A 10298-nucleotide genomic window follows, 5' to 3' on the forward strand; every position below is an offset into this window, starting at 1 on the left:
CAATAATATTTAATAACTTTATCTACTTAATCAATTGATTTAATTTTTTTAAATAAAGATTGTGTTTTAAAGACATAATGTTGCAATCAATATTATTTTTGGATTTTAGAAAAAACTAATGTATGTGCAAGGAAAATACATTTTTGTTTCATATAACACTTTTTTTAATAAATAAGTATTTTTAAATGTATGTATGAAGTTTAAATTTTATGATGACAATTTATATAATGAGTTTATTTGATAATACTTTTTAAATTATTGAAACTTAACTTTGAAATACATATGAAGGTACATATGGAAAGATACAAGAGGTTAAGAAAAAAAAATCATTAAAACACTGTTTTTCATAAGAGAAGAAAAAAAAATCCTAATGTTATTATTGTTGAAGAATATCTCTCTAAACATACTCATTTAAAAGTAATTGTTTTAACCTATACACATGTATAGAATAAATTATTAAAACTAATATTGGATAATAAATAAGAACATTATGGTAGACTAATAAAAATATGTAAACATCACAATGAAAATAAAAAGTTATGATGAATAATGAAGATTTTATTTTATTAAATTGAAACTTTAAATAAATGATAGTTTTTCAATTCAATTCATTGAGTTCAATTAGTTTAATTTTTTAAGTAATCATCTAATCAAAATATGTATTTGATTTAAATATTTATTTAACTCGTGCGATTATCATTTTTCTCTACATGTTATTATCCTTACGTAATCATACTATCCATATAAATTATTCTTCGTTGAAGTATCCATACATTTCATATAAATTATGTAATCATACTATCCTTATGTAATCATACTATCCATACAAATTATCCTTATGTAATCATACTTAGTAGGTTGACATGAGCAATTATACGAAGAAGAAGTAATGTGCATTTGCATGAAAGTGTAGTAGGTGAAATCATTCTCCAACATTTCCATTCCATTTCATCTTTAATCATTCCATTTCCAAGTGTTTTAACCCCAAAAGTTCAATGTACAACTTATGCACTATGTTTATTTTTATTGCATCAAAATCACATTAAATGGAATCATTCTTTAGTCTAAATTAGTTAAGTAATTATACGATTGTTTAGGGTCACACGAGTCTCTTGGGATAAGATATTCAGTCTTACCGGTTTATTATTTGATACGATTCGGTACGCTTGCCGAAGTCTTAACAACTATGGATGAAGATATCAAAGCAATAAAGAAAAATAATATGTGGGAGCTAGTCTCGCTTCCAAAAGGGCACAAAGAAATAGGTGTCAAGTGGGATTACAAAGCAAAGAAGAACTCCAAAGGAGAGATTCAAAGATACCAGTCAATATTTATGGCATAAGGGTACACTCAAAGAGTTGGCATTTACTATGACGAGGTATTCACTTTAGTTGCTCGCTAGAAACTATTAGACATATTATATCATTAGCAGCTCAGAATAATTGGAAGATACATTAAATGAATGTCAAATCCACCTTTTTAAATTGAGTTCTTGAAGAAGAAGTCTACATTGAGTACCATAAGGATACAAAGTCGATGGTTAATAAGACAAAGTCTTGAAATTAAAGAAGGATTTTTATGGGTTTAAACAAGCCCCTACAATTTGGAATGTTCAAATTAACAAGTTCTTCAAAGAAGTGAATTTCATCAAGTGTCCGTATGAGCATGCACTCTATATCAAAGCTCAAGGCGGAAATATTTTGAATGTATGCTTGTATGTCAATGACTTGATTTTCACAAGGAACAATCCAAGAAGGATATGTCCATGGAACTTGAAATGATCAATATGGGGCTTATGACATACTATCTTGGAATAGAAGTAAAGTAAGGAGATGAAGGAATTTTTATCACTCAAGAAAGGTATGCTAAAGACCTCCTCAAGAAATTGAAGATGGATGATATTAATCCAATTGGTACTCCTATGGAATGTGGCATCAAGTTGAGTAAGGATGAAGAAGAAGAAAAAATGGATTCAACCATCAATAAAAGTCTTCTTGGAAGTTTATGTTATTTAACTTATAGAAGACCAGACATTTTTTATGCCTTTGGAATTGTGAGTCCGTACATGGAAGCTCCAACAACTACTCACTACAAGTCTACGAAGAGGATTCTTCAATATATCAAATGTACAACAAGATTTGGCCTATACTACTCCATTTCTAACAACTACAAGCTTGTTGGATATAATGATACCGATTTGAGCGGAAATATAGATTATCGAAAGAGCACGAGTGAATTTGTGTTCTACATGGGAGACATAACCTTTACTTAGATGTTTAAGATGCAGCCTATTGTCACTCTTGCTACATGTAAAGCAAAGTATGTAGTTGCTACTTCATTGTTTGGCTGTGAAACCTATTGAAGGAGTTGAACTATTGCCATAAGTGGAGCCAACAAAGATTTTCGTGGACAACAAGTTGGCAATATCTTTAGCAAAAAATCAAGTCTTCCATGATCGAAGTAAGCACATTCACACTCGTTACCATTACATTAGAGAATGCATCAACAACAAGGATGTGCAAAATGGAATTCGTGAAGACGCATGATCAAGTAGCATATATCTTTACCAAGCGCTAAAGAATGAAGTCTTTATGAAGTTGAAAAGTTTTCTTGGAGTACAAAATCAAGTTTAAGAGGAAGTGTTGGAATGATAAACTGATTTTTTATTTAGGACCTATAAGATAAAAGCCTAAGATAAAAAAAAGACCCAAATAGAATTCTAGAAAATCCTATTTAGAAGGATCATAGAATGAAGTATAAAAATATTTAGAGAGTACTTATCTATAAGATATTTATAGATAAGTCCATATAATGTATAAAATCATAGGAATATTTTAGAAACTTCTAGAAAAAGAATTATAGCCCTTACATTAATGTTGTAGTACCAAGATTCTAATAATTGGTTGATGAGGTTTCACTAGTATAAATAAAGGTGTTAAAATCATATATAAAGCTAAAATTTAGAAGCACTCAATATTACAACAAACTTTTTCCTTTCTCAAAATCTTCTAACCTCTCCCAATTTGTAGACATTTCATTCCAGCATATAAAGTTTCCTCTTAATAAAGCGATTTCATAACTATAAAATCTTCATAGAAATTACAAATACCAAAGTTCCTTTTCAAGTCTGAATAGCCACCAAGAACAACTACTTTAAATATGAAGTAATTTTTATTTAAGTTATTCAATGATATTACTTTAAATATGAAATAATAATTAAATTCTTATTTTATATTCTTTTAGAATAATAATTAAATATGAAATAATAATAATTAAACCCTTGTTAAAGAGAGCCTAGACTTACTCATTAAACTCCAATCCCTTGGAAAACCTAACAAGTTCATCTGCTTTAAGAAATGAGGTTTAAGACAACTAAAGGTCCAAGTTCTATCCCTAGATACAATTTCGTTTAGGTGTTTAGTCTAGTTCAAGGTTCACACAATATCTCCCAACATTCAGCAAACCAAAGAATCATGCTATGGTTGATCAAGTCACAACAAGCTTCAAGAGAAGGAAATAAACGTTAACAATCAATGAAAGAAGCTTATATTCATTCAAAACAAGTGCATTTACATAAGAGTTTCATAGTTACATCATTCCCCAACAAAATGAACTTAGCTCTCCATTGTCATGGAGAGCTTGAGCTTATAATGGATGAAAGTGGAGGAGATGGAGACCCAAGGAAGATGAATGGAGAGCTCTCACACACCCAAACTTGCTCCAAGAGGTCCAAAATGGTGTTTTCGTGCTTCATCTGCCAAGAAGTTTGCACCCCGTTCCATGGTAGCCTTAAATAGGTCTAGGGTGCCACATCAGCAAGTGTAACGCTCAGCGCACAGACAGGAAGGCGCCCAGGCGAACTTGCGAAGCAATGGCACTCAGCGCCCCTAGAGAGGGTGCCCAGGCGAAATTGCAAGGTGATGAAGCTCAACGCCCCTAAAGGGGGCGCCCAGGCGAGCTTGCGAGCCAACATCAGCCTTCTAGTTTGGTGCTTTTGCTATTTCTCCTTGGTTCCAACTCCTTGATGGTTTTGATATTCTTCAAATGCACACAATCTGCCTACAATATGAGGGATTTAGTGATGAAAACCACTAAGTATAGCCTAGACTAAACCTATTCACAAAAGTCAGATAAAAGAGAGGATTAAGCGAGATTCAAGCTTAAGGAGAGTTGATTTGGTAAGAAAATTGCACCACAAATAATGGTAAAAATTACCGTTATCAATAACATTTCTTCAACTCTTATTTTCAATTTCTTATTGGAAGTTCATGGGCTCATAGTCTGCAAATAGACATAATAATGTAATGTTGTCTAGATTTTCAATTACCTCATATTTCTTGTAGACTTTGAAAATGTGGTGCTTTTTCATTTGAGCTTACATCTTCTTGAAGGGTTGTATTTAGTAAAGTAGGTGGGGTAATAGGTGCCTTTTCTAAATGCTATGGTTGTTCCACATCATCTTCTTCAATGTACGAGATGAAGTTACAATCGCCACAGTTTGTCGACCAATCTCATTCTATTTCTTCATCAAACACTACATTTTGACTGATGATTATTTTCCTTATATCAGGGTTGTAGAGCTTTTACCCTTTAGAGTTGGCGTCATAAGCAATGAAGATATATTTTTCACTTTTGACTTCAAGCTTACTTCACTTCTCATCTGGTACATGGACGTGAACTATGCTTCTAAAGACTCTAAGATGATAAATACTTGGCTTTCTCACACTCCATGCTACTTGTGTTGTGTTTTTCCACTCATGCTTCTTGTTGGATAATAGTTGGTAAGATAAACCACACATATAACGACTTCAACCCAAAACTCCTTTGGAAGTACTTGCTTTTAAGCATACTTCTTTCCATCTCTAGGATTGTTCTATTTGTCCTTTCTGCCACTCCTTTTTTTTAGGGGATCTTGGTATTGTGAATTGTCGTTTAATTCCATTATCTTCACAATATTTCTAAAACTTTTTTTATGTGAACTCTCCTCCACGGTTGTACTTAAAGCTTTGATCACAAGGCCACTTTCCTTCTCAACATGGGCTTTAACTTCTTGAAGTTCTTAAAGACCTCTTATTTTTCTTTTAAGAAATATACCCATGTTTTTCTTGAAAAATCATTAATGAAGAGAAGGAAATATCTACTTTTACCGAGTGATCTTGAGATATTCCAACAAACTGATTGCCAAGCAGAGGAAAGTTGAAAAGATGCTTGCATCAAGAATCCCTACTCCACCACCCATGATTGAAGAAAGACTTGATGAATATGCCCCTGAAGCGGAACAACCCAATGACACATCCTTCCCAAACCAACCCTTACCGAGTGTCGGTTTACCTCCTCTACTACCATAAATTATCAATGAAGCCATCTTAACCTTCCCAATTACAACTTGTTCTCCAACATTTGGACAACCTTGCACCAAAACCTTTACCCATAGCCTTCTAATAACAAAACTCTCCCTCCTCTCATCACTAGATGTAAATGCCAAATTCAAAATTATTAATACACACTGGTTTGATGTGTTCAAATATTCATATTGACTAATCCCTATCACCACTTTTATCTAAGCTCACTCACTCTTGCATTTTTTTGTCTTAGATAGTGTTTCATCTATAAATGTATTCATACAAACTGATAACAGTAATGTATGGGAATCATAAATCATTCATGGCATACTTAACTAATTCTTAGTGACATCTCCAAATACCTAAATGATGTGATAAACATCGAACACCAAAATTAAGACAATATAGGAAGATGAAGCTATTAATCTGAGTACCTAAATAGTCTCCAAAAATACATAAATAAGTGTTCCCTCATGATCAGATAAATAGAAAAGGCAAAAACATAGCTATAGTCTAAATATATGTTTATTATAAATGCTTTCATTATTCTCAAATTATTTACTAATCTTCATTCTATATATCTGGACCATCTAATAGGCTCATCTTATCCAAGCAATAGAACCACCTTTTTTTATCTTTAGCAAATAACAGGAGAATAAATTATATAATTGGAAAGACCATAATGACCAGAAGAGGAAAACATAGAGGAAGGATAGGTTAAAGTTATAATAGGATAACACAAAATCAAGGGAATCCCCGGATTCTTAGAAGTCCTCAACATGTTAATCTAGTTTGATATGTTTAAGTTAATGTGTTTAAATATATAATTTTACATGTGTTAATATATGCTCTGATTATCTGGTATATGCTACTTTAATTTATTGTTACATTTATCCTAAAAGCTAACCTGCATGCAAATAAGAAAATCTATTAATGAAAATAAACTAGTAAAAGTTAGCTTTATCAAATCGTTATAGCAAATTTGATTGAACAATTAAAATTTACTTGTTTGAGAACTTATAGTTTGAACAAAACTTTCAAGTCAAGCATTTAACAACTTATATAAATCTTTTAATCCTTGATAAGGTTATTAAACTATCACATTTGCAATTTTTTTTCCTATAATGCTATTCAACCCACCCCCTTCCCCTCCCTTTTCTAGTGTTTTCCACGTACTTCAATTGGTATAAGAGCTAACCTCATGGATTAGTTCTTCACAAGACTCAAGGAAATGATCCTGAGACATAAAAAATGAAGATTACGTCTTCAACAGTCCTCCTTAATCCAAAGGAGAGTCGCCTGTAGAAAGCAGAAAGACTCATGACTACAAAAGACCACAAAAGACCACAAGGAAGATGGGATGCCCTGACCAACACATGGGAAGCTCAAGACAACTCCAAGAATAATGATAAAGAAGAAGATATTTGACTTATGGATAAAGATGATGGAAATCTATTGGACAACTATGAAGAAGAAGTAAATGACGACTTTAAAAGCTCATCAGAATATTTTGACAATGAGGTAGACTTTTTTTACTTAGACTTAATTATTGAAGCCTATTATAGATTGTTGTCAAAATGTGTAAAAATAGCTAAAACCTTTTAAAAAATAAAGAAACAAAAATTAAGAATCTCAAAAGGAAATGATATTTTGAAGAATGAATTTACATAATCCAAGAGCAATGCTAAAATTCTAGAAAAGGATGTCTGCAAATTGGAAAGAAAACTAACTATCTCAGAAAGAGAAAGTGATAAACTAGTGCGAAAAAATAAAGAACTGATAGAAAATAAACAATCACAAAAAATTCTAGATGGCTTGAGTCTCTTGCACTTAAAAACAACATTCTACTCAGGGTGTTACAAAGAGTGGAAAGACCATATGGGTTTGGAGCTGGTTAAAAAGAGTGGAAGAAGCCTTGCTCTAGGCCTCCATCGTAGGGATCAAGAGGGAGTTCTTCCTAGTAGTGAGTCTAGTAGGGAGGAATGTAATGCTACATCTTTGGGGGATTACATTATAGGAGTCTTTTTTCCTTAAATGGATGGTTGCAAGCGATGTAACCTATGTGGTAGAGAGGGACATTATGTCAGGGATATTCCTTCTAGTACAAGAGTTGGGAACCAACCTCAATAGGCAGCTCAATAGTAGAGGAAGGGTGACAAACCCTAGGCTTTAGAATGAGTTTATGCCATGTAAGGGGAAAAGGTTGTTAGATTAGATAATATCATCTTTGGTAGTTGCTTGATAACTGGTAGGGAATTGTGTGTGTTGTTTGATTCTGGAGTGACACACTCCTTTGTGTCAAATGCTTGCGTGCAAGAGTTGCGTCTACCAGTGAGAGAGTTATCGTATAATCTTGTGGTATCTACTCCAGCCTCTGGTTTAGTCAAGATGTTTGCACCGTGTGCTAGATGTTTGATGGTAGTAGATGGGCTAAGTTGAAGGTCAACCTTATATGCTTACCTCTACAAGGTTTGAACGTGATCTTAAAGATGGATTGACTATCGTTGGAAGATCTATTGAGAACTTGTGTGTTGGATCATATGGGTGGTTGGGATGAAGTGCTACCTTTGGTGGAGCTCACCTACAACAACAACTTTCAGACGAGTATAGGTATGACACCCTACTAGGATTTGTAAGGCAGTCGATGCATAACTCCCTTGTGCTGGTACAAGGATGGTGAAGTTGTGTTGGTAGCACCTAAGCTGTTGCAAAAGATCATAGACAAGGTGAAGTTGATCCAATGAAGGATGAAGGCCTCACATAGTAAGCAAAAGCCTTATACTGATAAGAGGAAAATACCATTGGAGTTTGTAGTTGGGGATCATGTTTTTTTACCGGTGACTCTGACTATTAGTGTGGGAAGGGATATCTTTTCAAGGATGCTTTCTCCTAAGTTTATTGGTCCATATCAGATTTTGAGGCGAATTTGACTAGTGGCTTATAAGATCGCCATGCCTCCTTTAGTTGGCCAATCTTCATTCGATGTTTCACATCTCTCAACTAAGGAAGTATTTGCATGATCCTTCTCATGTGCTGAAAATGGAGGATGTTCATGTCAGAGATGATATCTTAGTAGAGATGCATCCTACTAGTATAGAGGACTGCCAAATGAAGCAACTTAGACGAAAGATCACCGGTATAGTCAATGTTGTTTAGGATAAGAAGACAGATGACTCTACGTGGAAGATAGATGAAGATATGAGAAAGCCATACCTACATCTGTTCTCTAGTAAGTTTAATTTTTGAGGTTGAAAATTTGTGTTGTTTAGGAGAATGTAAGAGCCTAGGAATTCATGTTTCAGAACTGATAATGTGTTTAGAATGATGAAACTCGATTATTTTAATAATACAAGTTTAAAGTCTAAATATATTTCTTATAAATGAGTTTCATTATCCTAAATCACATTATTTCTCTAAAATCCTTATCTCTAAAGCTCTCCCTTCTCTCTAGGTTTTCTAATCATCCCTTTATCGGTTTAAAGATTGGATACAACCAGAGTAATCCTTGAGGTGATATCCTCAACTTTTTCTGATTGATTTCTACAATAGAAAAAAGTTAGTTTCTACCTTTTTTCCTTAGTTCGCACATTTTAGGTGCATGTAGATTGTTCTAGTTTGAATGTCGGGTCTAAGTCATCTTTAAGAGTCTTTGTTGATCAGTGATCCTAATGGTGTATCTTAATCGTGTTTCTGTTGTTTATAGGGACATATAAGACTTCTTGTGCGTCTAAAAGTGTTTTGAGGGTTCTAAAGTTGTTTGATCATCTAAAAGGTAAGGGAAGCTAATTACATGTAGTTTAACTAATAAACAACTTATAATTACTAGTTGTAGGCTTATATGATAATTGGTTTTGAAAATTGAGTTGTGCAATATTTTTGGTGTAGGTTCTATTTTTTATGGTGAGCCAATATCTTTGAGGTAGCATCCTAGGTAGGGGAGACCTAAGGGGAGCTTGAAGTCTAGAGTGGTAGCCAAGAAAAAAAGAGAGAAACACTTGGGAGGAAGAACCTTTGTTTGGTTGTATTTCTTTGCATTGTAATTTCTTTCCTTTTGCTTTGTATCTCACGACCTTATTAGGTGTCTTGGGGGAGTCTTTGGTGCTCAATCTCATCTCCTAACAAGAACCTTTAATCCTTAGTAAATTTCGTTTTTAGTTGTTTAGGTTAGAGGAACCAAAGTTCTTCTAACTTAGTCATTAGGCCGCATAGTTAGTTTATTATTTTCTTTAATTGTGGTAGCTTAGTGTGTGTCTACTTTTATTTCCTTTTTAATTCCCTTTGAGAAGTTTGGAGTAAGAGTACCTAAGGTAAGATTTGGCTAGGAAATGCTTGGTTATTAAACAATCCTTTGTGATTCACCTTCCTTTCCTAGAAGTTAACTTAGGTATTTTTTGCTTCCTTAAGTCTCTTAAAGAATTTCTTTTGAATTACTAAGCATGTTTATGCATAACATATTTTTTAAATAAATGAGTTTTTATAGTAGTTTGCATTTAATTCATAGTGAAGATGAGCTGCATCATAGAGTTGAGAGTGATATTCCATTCTTTGGTGAGAATATTAGTACATTGTCACATATAGTTTGGGAGAAAAATATAGAAGAGCTTCATGCATTCTTTGTTAGGCATAGTAAATATCATAGAAGAGCTTCACTCATTCCATTTAAATTCCATTCAATTATTTCATTTCCAGAGAAAGCATTTTGTTCCAATTCTTCTCTCTCTTCAAACTGCACATCAGCAGTCATAGGATGATGATAATAGTTTATAAGCTTTGGATATGTTTTTAATTTATAGACTTCTAATGTATTCACTGATGGTTTATTTAGCCGATCTAATTCCTTTTCAGTTCTTCTATTTTTAATCTTAATGAATCTAATTCTTTATGTGGTATGTTGAATAACTTATATATTAGTTTTATAGGTTCTTTTAAACTACTACAAGTTTCTTTTTGCATCTT

Source organism: Vigna umbellata, chromosome 2, assembly GCF_029865625.1.
Source record: "Vigna umbellata cultivar VRB3 chromosome 2, Vumbellata_1.0, whole genome shotgun sequence".
NCBI lineage: Eukaryota > Viridiplantae > Streptophyta > Magnoliopsida > Fabales > Fabaceae > Vigna > Vigna umbellata.